Here is a 13891-nt window from a genome sequence, read left to right as displayed (position 1 = left end):
AAATGTGTATTTATTCAACACTTCATGATTGTAATGTGCTTGTACGGTGTGATACATCTGTTGTACAGTATAATCAGTATGTATGCACCCTGGTTTCTCAAGCTGTGGTCTTGGGTGGTGTGAACACCATGTTCAAGAGGAACTTACAAGCTTATTATAAACAGGTGGGATCTTAACAGCACTTACATCTCTGCTCTTTAAAAAGGGCAACAAGCAAGCACACACACACGCACGCACACACACACACAAACTAGTGTTAATTTTGTCACCTATTTTTAATTTAGTCTTAATCTTAGTCTTGTGACTAAAATGTCCTTTTAGTCTTTGTCATATTTAGTCATTCAAATATCATTTTGTTAGTCAAGTTTTAGTCGACTAAAAGTCTCGTCATTTTAGTCTAGTTTTAGTCAAAAAAAAACTAAAGGTATCTTAGTCTTAGTCAGTTTTAGTCAACACATTTTAGTCTTTTTTTATAACAAATTATTTCTGATTACCATTTGAGTCAAATAGTGTTTCACACATCTCAATTTTCCAACAATATTGTGTGTCCACAGGGCTACTCGTCTGTTATAATTACTCATTCAGATTTTTGTCAGTCAGTATGTTTACATGCACAGGTAAGTCGAGCTACAGTTATAGCTCGGCTGGGATTTGACCATAGACAGTAAAAGATTTGACTGGACCACTGTCATATTCAGTAGACCAGTGTTTCTCAAAGTGTGGTCCGGGGAATCACTGGTGGTCCATAAGCTATCCCAAGTGGTCCATGAGCAGACGTGGTAAAATATAATATAGATGAGTTGTTTGCAATATTGAACCAACTTGTATGTAAAAACAGTTCTGCAACACTGTCTATGTAAGATATGCCAGTTTAAATCATACAGTATGAATCCACACAATAAGCAAAGTGCAAAGACAATAAGCAAGGTGGTTCAGTGAGTAGGCCTATAGTGTAGACTAATTATAGGCTACTTTTGAAGTAGGTCTAATCTTTTTTTTTTTTTTTAGCTAGGGTTAGTTAAGTGGTCCTGAAACTGAAAAAGTTTGAGAAACACTGTCGTGAGACCAAAGTATTAATGTTTTACTCCTTCGCTAGGTGGCTTATATCTTCAAACACAACACATTCCCCAAACAGACTCTCCATCTTAGCCATAGCTAACTTGCTAGCTTAACTTTCCATATTAGCTTACTTGCTAGCAAACTTTGCATCATCAGTCTAACTGGTTAAATAGTTGACATTACATGATGAACATTTTCGTATGGACATTCTGGTGGATGTTAATTTGTATGAGAGAAGCTTCAACTTCTGGGTATGTAGCATTGTGGCATAAAGCTTAGGTAGTTAGTTGGCTAACTCTGGCAGAAATCTCCAGTGTTCTTGTTCCATGTAGTTTCGTGTTGCAGCCACAGGGTTGCAGCAACAGCACGTGACTAGCCTACAGGAAAGCTGTTGCGTATGAACTCATTCGAATATTTTGAAAACGTAACAGCTAGATATTCTGTCTTCTCATTTTGTAGACGAAAATGAAGAGATTTTATCTTAGTTCTTATTTCGCAAAAACATTTTAGTCTCGCCTCTTTTTTTTCGTCAACAATAATTCATCTTAAGATAGTCTTAGTCAGTGTTTCAGGACATTACTGCCGCCTCGTCATCGCCTCGCCTTAGTCATGAAAAAAAAAGGTTGTTGACGAACATATTTCCTCTCGTCTCGTCTGACGAAATTAACACTAACACAAACACCCACACTCCTTGGACTCTGTATGACAGATGGTGGGCTTTCTGCTTTAGTCTAAAGGTAATTTAAACTCAGGTAGATGTTGGGGAGAAGTGCATGGACCCTCCTCTCCCCACTGACACACTGACATGTGCTGTGTGAATCTACTAAACCACTGCATGGTGAGTCTGTGTGTGTGTGTGTGTGTCTGCGCGTGTGTGTGCATGTGTGTGTTATGGACCGCTGTGGATCTGCTACACCACTGCATTTTGTGTGTGTGTAGGGTATGTGTGTAGGGTATGTGTGTGTGTGTGTGTCTGCGCGTGTGTGTGCATGTGTGTGTTATGGACCGCTGTGGATCTGCTACACCACTGCATTTTGTGTGTGTGTGTGTGTGTGTAGGGTATGTGTGTGTGTGTGTGAGAGAGAGAGAGAGAGAGTGAGAGAGAGAGAGAGAGAGGGATAGTGTTTCTTATTCAATAAGCCCTGCTCTGCTGGTGGAAAGTAGAAAGAGTGAATTGGTCTTGCTAGCTGAGATGGCCATGATGGGGCTCCATAGGGACAAAGACATACAGTCAGAGAGAAGGAGTGTGTGTGTGTGTGTGTGTAGGGGTGGTAGTAGCTTAGTGGCAAAGGAGCTGGGCTAGCATGCAGTAGTCTAAAAAGTTGTGAGTTCAATTTCCGGCTTCCTCCTTTGTGTCCTTGAGCAAGGCACTCAATCCCGAGTTCCTCTGGGGATAATGGCTCTTGTAATATAATTGGATATAATTGGACAAAAGGCGTCTACTAAATTAATAAATGTAAATTTTAGGGTTAGGGTTATCATCAGTGTAAAAGCTGTTGCAGTGGTCTGTAAAATGTTTGTAAGTGTGTGTATGCAAACACCACTTCTAAAGGTGTGTGTGTGTGTGGGAAGTGGCAGCAGTGAGGCTTATTCAACACAAACAGATTGTTCACACTGAACTGGTTCCTGAGCAATTAGGACTGTCATAGTGGCACTGTGGCACCACTTCAACAATCAACTAATGGCGGTGTGTGTGTGTGTGTGAGTGAGTTGTAAAATGCAATCATATTCAGTAGATTGAGTACGGAAGACAGAAGTATAATAACCATAATGATGCAAGGCTGCCTCTGCACACCTGCCATTACAATCAAAGAGTGCAGCTACTACTGCATAATTCACAGTCTAATACTGGAGCAAGTGTGGGAATTAGAGTGCACCAGTATACTGTAATTACCTGCTGTTGTTTTGATGTTGTAAGCAGGACAATATAACGTTTCACCACACACACACACACACACACACACACACACACACACACACACACACACACACACACACACACACACACTTGTGTAAATATGCACCCAAACAAAAATACTAAAAATACAGAGAGACTCCGATGTACACAAACAAGGACAGAATTTAAAAAACATCCTGTTAAACTGGTATCATTTCAACATCACTATATGCAGCCTTCCTTTTTTAAAAACAAACACAGCCAGAACTAAGTCACAGTCTGCCAACATTATCTGTTGGAAATATTCTACTACTACAACAAAACAACAACTACAACAACAGCAACAACAACAACAACATTCATTATCGGAGCTATTTTTTCCCCCCTGAGTGTTCTCAGTGCCTAGTACTCTGTATAAGACTTTATGTAACTAAGCCAAGGAGACAGTCCTCACTGTGTTTCTGTTTTCTTGTGTAAGTACATGTTTGGGGCTTTTTGCCTGTGGCCTTTATTGCGACATGATAGTGAAGAGATTGACAGGAAGTGAGAGTGAAACGACCCGGGTTGGACTCAAACCCGGGTCCCGAGGGGCACATGGACCTGGATATGGTAGCCAGTAGTAGCCTCTCTTCACTGTATGCCTTCATGCTTTTATGCTGTCAAGGCTACTGCATGGTAGGCTACACAAAGAGATTCTAAATGTGAAGGGTTTTTTTCTTTTCTGGAGGGATTAGACGGGCCAAAGGTCATTACAGATACACCCACAGTAGTGGTGACGGTGGTGGAGGCGGTAGTGGTGATGGTAGTGGTGGTAGTGGTGGTGGTGGTGGTGGTGGTGACAGTGGTGCTGGTAGTGGTGGTGGTGGTGGTGGCATTAACATTTCTCACCGGCGCATGCCTCAGCTTTTTCCCAGTGATTCCCCTCTCAGCCTCCCAGCACGCTCCCTCAGTCAAGAACCTCCGAACCCCCCTGAGCGTAGCAGGGAGTCGACGATCAATAGCGAGCTGTCTGGGTAACGAAGAGAGCTCTCAAAGAGCCAAATGGGAGGGGGAGAGAGAGAGAGAGAGAGGCTGGGGGGAGGGGAGAGAAACAAATGAAAAACTTCACACAAGCTACAAATGAAAGCTCCAAAGCCATTCTGCCGCGTGTCCTTGGCTGTCTTGAGGTCTTTGCCCGTCATGTTTTATCTGTCTTTAAAGAGAGAAGCATTCAGAGATGTGTCAAGTCCTCTAGTGATCTCCCTGCTGCTAGTTTTACCACCACAGATCAACAAGCCGGGTTCCACTGGAACTTCACAGAACACAGACCCCCACGCACTGTGTGATATACAGTTCACATGCTCACACACACACACACGCACACACACACACACACACACACACACACACACACACACACACCAGAAGAGAAGCATACACTTTTAGATGTGAAAAAAAATCACTTATGCAGTACATACTGTATACAGTATAAGTACACAGTTATAAATACTGCTAGATACAGACTCCAAACTAACAGAAACACTTCACACATACACACACACACACACACACACACACACACACACACACACACACACACATATCATGATTCACAGATTCACACATGTTCAAAAACATATATGTGTTACACTTAGTGGTAAGTGCTCATGCATGAACATATTTTTGATAGTGTCTCACATGAAAGTCCTCCATACATGCCCACGTGCACAGATGGCTGGTGAGCAGGCAGGAAGTGGCTGGGTCTGGGGATTCAGAACACATAAAAGGGGGAGCAATCACATCTGCCGAGGCAATAAAGAGACCGTAAAGTAAATGTTTGAACAGGCCCTCGGCATGCTGGGATAGCTCTGCTTGTTTGGAGGCTCCCAGGTGCCACATATTCAAAAGGTGGAATTATGAATTCATTGTGCAGCGCATTCCGAAAAAGCTCCCGTGCACATAATCGAAAAATAAATTTCCCCGGGTTGCTATAATATTAGGGTGTTTTGAGAAGGAGCTTGGGAGAGAAATTGACTGTGGCTTTGCTTTCACTCACGGCCTACTTTACACAAAGTAATTTGGTATTTATGGAGTCAACCATTCACATGGTAAAAAAAACAAGATTCACTATGTGAATCGTAATTAATTACACAAACAACCAAACAGGTCTTAACATACGCTATCAGCATATGTGCAAACACATTTAGGGAAGGGGAACATTTTTGTATTGACAGTTTTCATCAGCTTCTCTCTGTGTGCGAATCACTCATATTGGTGCGAGTGTGGGAAACACATTGACTAATAAAGTTCTGCAGGGGCAGCTGGAAAGGGTATCGGAGGAACATTTCAATATGCCATACCACCCTTCCTGATCCCTTCCCCTTGATCCCCTGGCTGCATGCGGGCCGTGCTTGAGTTCGGATGGCCCAGATCGGAGCCGGACATGGCCCGGAACCGCCAGCTTCTTATCGGGAGGTTTGTAGAAAGATGAATGGAGTGGTGTGGCTAATTCTATAAATGAGTGAATGGAGGCAGGAAAAAAAAGAGAAAGGTTTGCTGCTGCGCTGTTCTCTTTCTGTGGAGGCCAGATGGATTGCTCTAATTTCCACGTCAGGGCACGGCTGGCCACGGTCAAATGAGATCAGCGCCGTGTGGTCGTTTGAGATGACGCACGTGATGCTAGTTGCCGCAGTGATCTGCCCACTGTCCCACTCTGACGTACTACTGATACGCTAAATGATACCTCACTGATTGCTGGAGGGTGTTTGTGGGTGTATTCCTGTGTGTGAGCATGTTTGTCTGTTGTACTCTTGAGTGAACGGAATGAGGACTGTTTGTGCTTGTGTATAATTCTTACGGTCTGATAAACCAGCTCACCAGTGACCAGTGATATCAGTAATACTTCTCAGGGGATAACCATGCATCAAGTAGATTACTGATTTTCATTTTCCATGAGTGCCTCCCTCAATTATCCTTCATCTATGAGCTGGCTGATATGTAAATATGAAAGAAAGGGGGAGCAGACCTCAGTCTCCAGGTTTTTTAAACCCTGTATGGGTGTAGCTGTGCAAAATGAATGTGTACTGTCATCTGCCAATGTGAAAGGTCCAGGCATCGTTATAGACCTGGTATGCAGTTGGTGTGCATGAGTGTGTTTGTGTGCTTATATGTAGTGATGGGCAAATGAAGCTTTGGTGAACCACTGAACCACAGCAGTGTGAACCTAGCGACACTAGCTGAAAAGCAATGGCCGCCACACATACATTTTTCAACATAAAAGTCCTTAGCAAACCAATATTTTTGGTTTCATATACTGGTTTGAGTAAGGACTTTTATGTTGAAAAATCTACATGTGGCAGCCATATTGGATTTTTTCATTAGTGTTGCTAGCTTCACACTGCTGTGGTTTAGTGGTTCACCAAAGCTTCATTTGCCCATCACTACTTATATGTGTGTGTTTGTGTATGTGCATGTTTGTGTATGTGCATACATTTCTGTGTTCACCTCAAACACTTTGCCAAACTCTCTCCCCCCTCCACCCTCAGCTACATAACATCCTGGACTTTGGACCCACAATGGCTGCCTTGCACTACTCCACTTGCAATACTCCACTTGTACACTTGCACACTTTGCAACTTGTTGTTGTTGTCCTGTTGTCCTGAAAACACTTCTGAACACACTTCTGCTGCTCTTACATAACTTGCACCACTATGCCACTTGCATACTTAGGTCAAACAGAACTACCTCAGCCATTTATTGGCCTGACTTTTATATTGACTGTCTACAATTGCAACTCAAATTTTGCTGCTCTTATTTTCTTCATTGTATGTGCCTTCTTATTTTTACTTTTTATATTGTTTACTTGAATGTTATGTTTGTCTGTGGACCTAATTGGTAAAATATGTCTTGTCTCCACCGTGGGATAGTGGGAAACGTAATTTCGATCTCTTTGTATGTCTTGACATGTGAAGAAATTGACAATAAAGCAGACTTTGACTTTGACTTTGAAACTTATAGAGGGCTAATGTAAAAACATGATCTAGAAAAACGTATTCATGCATTCATCTCCAGTAGGGTTGACTACTGCAATGGGCTTTTCACTGGCCTTCCTAAAAAGACTATCAAACAGCTTCAGATGATACCAAATGCAGCAGCTAGGGTTCTTTAACCCTATTTAAAATTTAAGAATTGACCACATTACTCCAATATTTAAGTCCCTGCATTGGCTTCCAGTAAGTCACAGAATTTACTTTAAAGTGCTTCTGCTTGTTTATGAATCATTAAATGGAACAGGACCAAATTACCTAGCAGACCTGCTTCAGTAGTACACATCTTCCAGACCTTTCAGGTCTCAGGAGAAATACTTGTTAGTAAAACCTACTGTTAGAACTAAACATCGTGAAGCAGCTTTTAGTTGCTATGCAGTTCAGCTCTGGAACCAACTTTCAGACGAGATCAAAGTTGCCCCAACTGTAGCCAGTTTAAAATCTAGACTTAAGACCAAACTTTTCTCAGATGCTTTCTGCTAACTGATCAAACTGATCAATGTTCATTGCCCAGTTCACAGAGCACTCTTTGTACTATTGTTCCTTGTACTACTATCACTGTCCTTAGTTGGACAAAGGGGGATTCTGTGAAGTAGTTGTCCTGTCATTATAATAGAATAGACAGATTGGGCATAGTCAGAGTATCGACTATCAAGCCCTGTGGTCGGGCATTTTGGCCCTGAAAGGAAACGTGTGCGCGCACAGTTTGGGACTACTGCCTGGAGTCTGGATTGAGCAGACTAACGTTAACGTTGAAGAACTCTGCATTACGGACCAACAAACTGTCGCTGTTATAAGTCCAGTGATCTCCAGACTAACAAGGCCTAACGTTCACGTTATCTCCAGACTGCCAGTGAGTGTAAAGAACTTTGTTGGCGTTGTATCGGTTGTGGCGACACAGCTGTGCGCAGTTTCACGCGAGTCATCATTGCCCTTGGACATTTTCAGCCGGTTGGAAATTGGACTAATTCTATTCTTATTTTTTATTTATTTTATTTATTAATTTGTTTGTTGTCTGTCTTGTATGTCTTGGTGTCACAGGTACACTGGCGACTACGCCGCTCCATCCGGCATCTTTTGCGTTTGTTATTTCTTAAATGTAGTCATATGTCTTGGTGTCACGGGTACGCTGGCGACTACGCCGCTCCGTCCGCTATTGTCTTTGTTAGTCTGTGTGTCAATGACAATGTCTTATATGTGGAGCGCTTTGGGTTGCATTCTGTGCTTGTTAAATGCGCTATACAAATAAAACTGACTTGACTTGACTTGACTTGACTTCAATAATCTCCATAGAGTGCTGCTGTTCACTGGGTGTTTGACTATTGATCATTATCACTTATTTTTTACATTTCTAAATCTGGGAAAGTCCTTCAGCTAAAATTTGAATCGTTTCTAACTAGTATCTGACTCATGGATTATGTGTATGTGTGTCATGTCACCCTGTATGTGATTTTGTTCTGCGTTTGGATTGTCTGCTAAAGGTAATCTTTGTAACATGTCTGAGTCCAGTTTGTGGTAAGATCCTCATTACTCAATTTACAGAGCACTCTTAGGGTGAGTACTATTGTTCCTTGTAGTACTATTGCTGTCCTTAGTTGGGCAAAGGGGCATTCTGTTAGGTAGTTGTGCTGTCATTCTAACAGAAAAGACAGATCTGTCAGGATTTGGCCCGGACTGTTGGAGTTTGTGCCACCCTGGTATTGTCCTGTGTTTGTTTTTGCCTGTTCCCCATGTGCTTTGTGTTTACCTGCCTGTCACCTGTCTTTGTCTCCGCCCCATCTCCTTATTTGGTCTGTGCTTCCTGTCTTGTTAGTTTTCCCTCCTTTCTGCTTCCACACATGTTCCCTATTATTGTCTCGTTGGTTTCGTCCAGTCCTCTGTCTCTCTGTTAATTGGTCTGTGTATTTCTACCCCCCTGTCTCTTTGTCCTTTGTTGGATCGTCTCTCTGTTTCTCCTTGTCTAGCCCAAGTCCTGTTTGTTCTAAGTAAGTCTAATTGTTAAGTTTGTGTTAAAATAAATTGTGTTTTGTCTGTAATTCTGCCTGTTGGAGTCTTGCACTTGGGTCCTCCTGCACAATCCTGACAAGATCGGGCATAGTCAGAGTGTAACAGCTTGTTATTTACAGTTCGAGAGTTGCAGCTTTACCAGGTTTCTCTGAAACTGAATGTTAACTATTTGGGTGCTAATACTCCATGAGGGGGGACTATCGAGCACTGTGGTCGGCCATTTTGGTCCTGAAAGGAAATAAATATATGTGTGCGCGCACAGTTTGGAACTACTTCAATAATCTTCATAGAGTGCTGCTGTACACTGGGTACTTGACTAGTATAATCATTCATGTTTTTATGTTTTAATTATTACTTTTTAAGCACTTATTATGCACGTTATTAAGCACAAATTATTTCCCTTTTGCTTCTATGTACTATTACCATGTGTTATGTTTTCTTATTATAATTTTTTTTATTATTATTCTTTACTTTTTTAAACTGTTCTTTGACTATTGCCCTTCTCTGTTTTTATTCGCTATTCCTGTTTGCTTTTGTTTATGTAAAGCTCATTGAATTTGTGTGTGTGTGTGCGCGCGTCTTAGTAGTGTGTGTGTGTCATAGTAACTGGGCTAATGCAGGTCTCACATAGGAATGCGTAAGTGACACAAAAGCTGACTGCTGCATAGAGGCTTAAGGCTATGAGCCAGCCAGCTAATTAACCTTATGTCACAAGGCCATGTCATATCCTACTGACAGCTTTGTTTTTACGCATACAATTATCATTTCTACTCCATTCTGTTGTGTTAAGCCAGTGTTTGGACAGGGCTTTTCTTGCTTTATATTGCAGTGAGACTTTATTAAGTGTGCTTTAACTAACAGACCTTCATGAAGGCTGATGCCATTTCTGGAGAACTTTAATCATCAGTGGCACATTTTCATGATCATCCAATCAGAACCCATAGAACTGGTTATGTGGTTGCCCAGCAATATGCCTCCGTTTATCAGCACCTTAATTCTATTTGTCTTACTGTAATATAACCAATTTGAAATTCAAAAACAAAGTCAAAATAATATTTAGTTAAACAACCTTACATTTTTCACTAACGAGAAGTGTGTAGATGTGGACAATATCTGGTTTGGCTCTCAGCAGGAGCTTTTCCTGCCTTAATTACCCGATTTTGTTTACCGTGCTCATAATTTGGTTCTGTTCTGTCAGTGCACCTGCAGTTTTAAAATGCTGTTTACAGCACTTTGAGTCACTGCAATTTGTCATTTTTGGTACAAAAATAAATTTAGAATTGACTTTCTTTTTAGAATTTATCTATTTTAGAATTTAGTTTCCTTTGATGTGAAAGCTTACGGTTCTTTCAGAATCGGCCATCCTAGTAAGAATGATTAGTAATCGAGTGCGCAATTTGGTCGAATGAGCACACTATTTTGTAAAATCAAGTGCATATTCTCTTGATCTATAAAATTCTGGCTTCACCATCTCTCACTTGGGGAAGGCCCAAACTGTCTTATCTGGACTTCTTTTGAATGCTCTTCTGTCATCTCCCTCCTATTCTGACATGGTATACAGTGCATGTTTCTTTCTTTCGATTTTTAAGTCTGAAAAATGTGTCTGAAAAAAACATTGGTGTTATTTGATAATAGGGTATCTTATGTCATGTCCTTGTTCACAAAAATTGTTATCCTTCCATCATATGCTGATATATGATTAGTTTTTGAAATCAGATTAGTTTGACTGAATCAAAACAATGATTTAGCTAGCCTATGTTCCCCCACATCATTCTATTTGTCATTTCAATCACAGGCAAGTCATTTTGTTCAGAAAATATAAAGTCAACGTGAATGAAGTAAAGAGGTTACCACATTCATCCTACCACTTCTGGGGCTCGTTTCTTTGCTAACTTGCGTCATAACCTTGGTAGTTCGCTCCATCGTTCTTGGATTTTGTGTTTCTAGAAAGGGTAGTTTGAACTCTCTATCGCAACAAGGACGCAAAGTTTGGTCGTTTGAACTATACAAGTCACACTTGTGTCGTTCCTTGGTAGTTCCAGTTTGTGTCCTGAGTGCCTAACCAAAAATCACTACTGCCTAACCAAAAATTTCGAAGTGGATGTTTATCTCGTGACTCAATGATTGATCTATCCTGTAGCTTTATTTTGATTAAGAGACTGACTCACCTACTTGGCTTATTCTTGCTATTTATGTTAATTCGAGTATTGCCTTGCTTTTTGATAAGCTAGTATTATAATCTTCACAGACTCTTAAAATCAGCACAGTAATTAATGGTGTAGTGGCTAAAGTAGTTGATTTGTTATCCCAGCGTTGTACTGTAGGTTCGATTTTCTTAAGATGTGAGATTGTCCTCTTGCTTCTCGCTACCTATGGTCTCTCGATGTAGAGTAACTATATACATAAATATGTATGGTCAAGACAAGTGGGGTATACTACGAAGCACATTAGACATATCTAGGCTATGTAGACATATCGAGGCTTGACAAAGCCTTGACTCAGGGGTTTACATTAAGTGATACTACGATTGCAGTTATGTGATATATTTGTCAAACTAGGCTTTCAGCTCAGATCTGGAGACGCACAAGACCGGCCAATTTTTAAAAACAATTTAAAACAATTACTCGCATTCATGAGCGATAGCTTAATCTACACTGCGGTCATTTTTGTGTCTAACCTATAACATCAAATAAATCAATTGCCATCAGTTGTTGTATGGTATGCACGTCCATAGTGGGATATTTGCACGCACAGCACTATTAAAGCGCATTCGAGATCCAAAATGTTCCACCTGTAAGATATATGACAGAATCCTACACGTGAGAACTTCTTTTTAAGACAATTGATTGGTCAGTGGGCGGTAGATTACACGATTTGAGCTATATCTTAGCACAAAACCTCCTCCCGACCAGGTTTGGTTGACAGCATAAGATGCCATGGTGATATAGCGACACTAAAACAAATCCACTTTCGTGTCACAGCATACCCTAGCTTTGAGCGCAACATACCTCGCTAACCCACTAATCGAGATTCGTAGTACACCCCACAGACATGTCAAAGTCAAGGCCCGCGGGACGGATCCGGCCCGCGAATGAATTATTTACGGCCCCCGGGATGATATTTGATTAGTATTAAACCGGCCCGCAGGCCACAGCCACCGGGTGCTGTTTTGCGCATCAATACTCCATTTCCCACAATGCAACGGTAGCCCACGAACTCACTGCGGCGCCGCAAGTGGGCCTCGGCTTCATTATTCATCAGTATTCAGTCAGGGCAGATGTCAACTTTCAGCTACCCCTCCCCAGTGTTGTGCCTGAACGCTGCTCATTGAACGAAAAGTCACCGCTCATATGTATTTTAAGCGAACGTGAACTGAACGTACTGTATTAGGCTACTGCCTGATGAACGTTACCGTGAACTCGTTCATTCTGGTGCCTGAACGGCACGCTCTTTCAGTTTAACTTCGTTGAATAGGGTGCCAGATTTCTACAGAGCCTTCCACGCGAAAACCCGGCTAAAACACACCGTAAAAAGGCCTTAATATGGCAGCATGCAGGTCACCATTTGTCAAACTATGGGCCGCGGTCCGCAATGTGGACAATGGTCTGCAGAGTGAAATTATTCCCGGGTCATCGTCTGATAATTTGCTGCGCAATTGGTCAAGGAGCAGCGGACAGAAAAAGAAAAACATTTCTGCAATTAGTAGGAAATACTTGTTAATGTGGTGTCATCAAACATAGAGGCATACAATTAAATTGTGGTATGAGCGTTTATTCAATGCATGCGTGTGCACATTGGTAGCAAAGCTAAGCTTCAACCTATTGGAAGGCTAATTATGAAACGACATTTAACCTTCTAACACTGTTCCGGTCAAAAATGACCGATTTACACATTCCCTGTACCATAAATATGGCATTTTTCATCAGATTGCCTCAAGATCTTATGATATCCTTCACAAAAGGCTTTTGAACACAGAGTTTATTTTGACTACTTTCTTTGAATTTTGAGTGATTTATTCACCTTTTTGTCATGGTATTGGTATTTAAGAGCAGTTAAAACTGTTCGGTCAAATTTGACCGCAAACAGTAAATTAAGGGGGGTAGCAATGAACAGTGTTTAAAGGTTAATAGAACGACGTGGATTTATGCAACTTCCATTAAAAACGGAGCACAAACTACATAAAACACTGTTTGGCATTAAGTATTAAAGTCAGCCAAAAGCTATTAATTAGTCTTAGTTAAAGATCTCCAGATCAGTGATTTACGCATGATCTGATCCGCCATTTACATTAAATGTAATTAAATAACATATAAATATTCTATCAAGTGTATGATGCTTGCATGAGGGAAACATCCCAAAACAATGGCACCCATATAACTGCTGTTGTTTTGAGAAGTATTTCTCATGCAAGCATCATGCAACAATGCAAAAACAATGAAACTATTGTAGGCCTAGTTATATTTTACATTAGTAAAGCAGTACTCTGATGTTTTCACAAACTTTTGTGAACAATCTTAGCACTTTAAACATTGACTGTTTTGAAGTGCATGTATAGCAATATAGTATAAAAATAATAATAATTGTGATATCATTATGATAATTTAATGGGGGGTGGGTGGAGGGGGTGGGTTCATGTAGGGGGGCCCTATGACCCCAGAGTATGCCTTGACTGGGCCTCAGGTCAATTTGACTTTGACATCCCTGGTCAAGACCTAGTGTTGTGTCTCGTAGGCCTACTCTTACTCAGAGGTGAAAAGAAGAGACAGGATGCGAACTCCAGCCGAGCACGCAGTGCACTGACGCGCTGCCGTTAAGCCACGAGACAGTTGATAACATTTGCGATACCCAGACATTTGTCCAGGCTATATATTTTTTCCAACATAGATAGTTAACACAAATAATG

The sequence above is a fragment of the Alosa alosa genome, chromosome 16, assembly GCF_017589495.1.
Source record: "Alosa alosa isolate M-15738 ecotype Scorff River chromosome 16, AALO_Geno_1.1, whole genome shotgun sequence".
Lineage (NCBI taxonomy): Eukaryota > Metazoa > Chordata > Actinopteri > Clupeiformes > Clupeidae > Alosa > Alosa alosa.
This window is presented reverse-complemented; position numbering follows the sequence as displayed.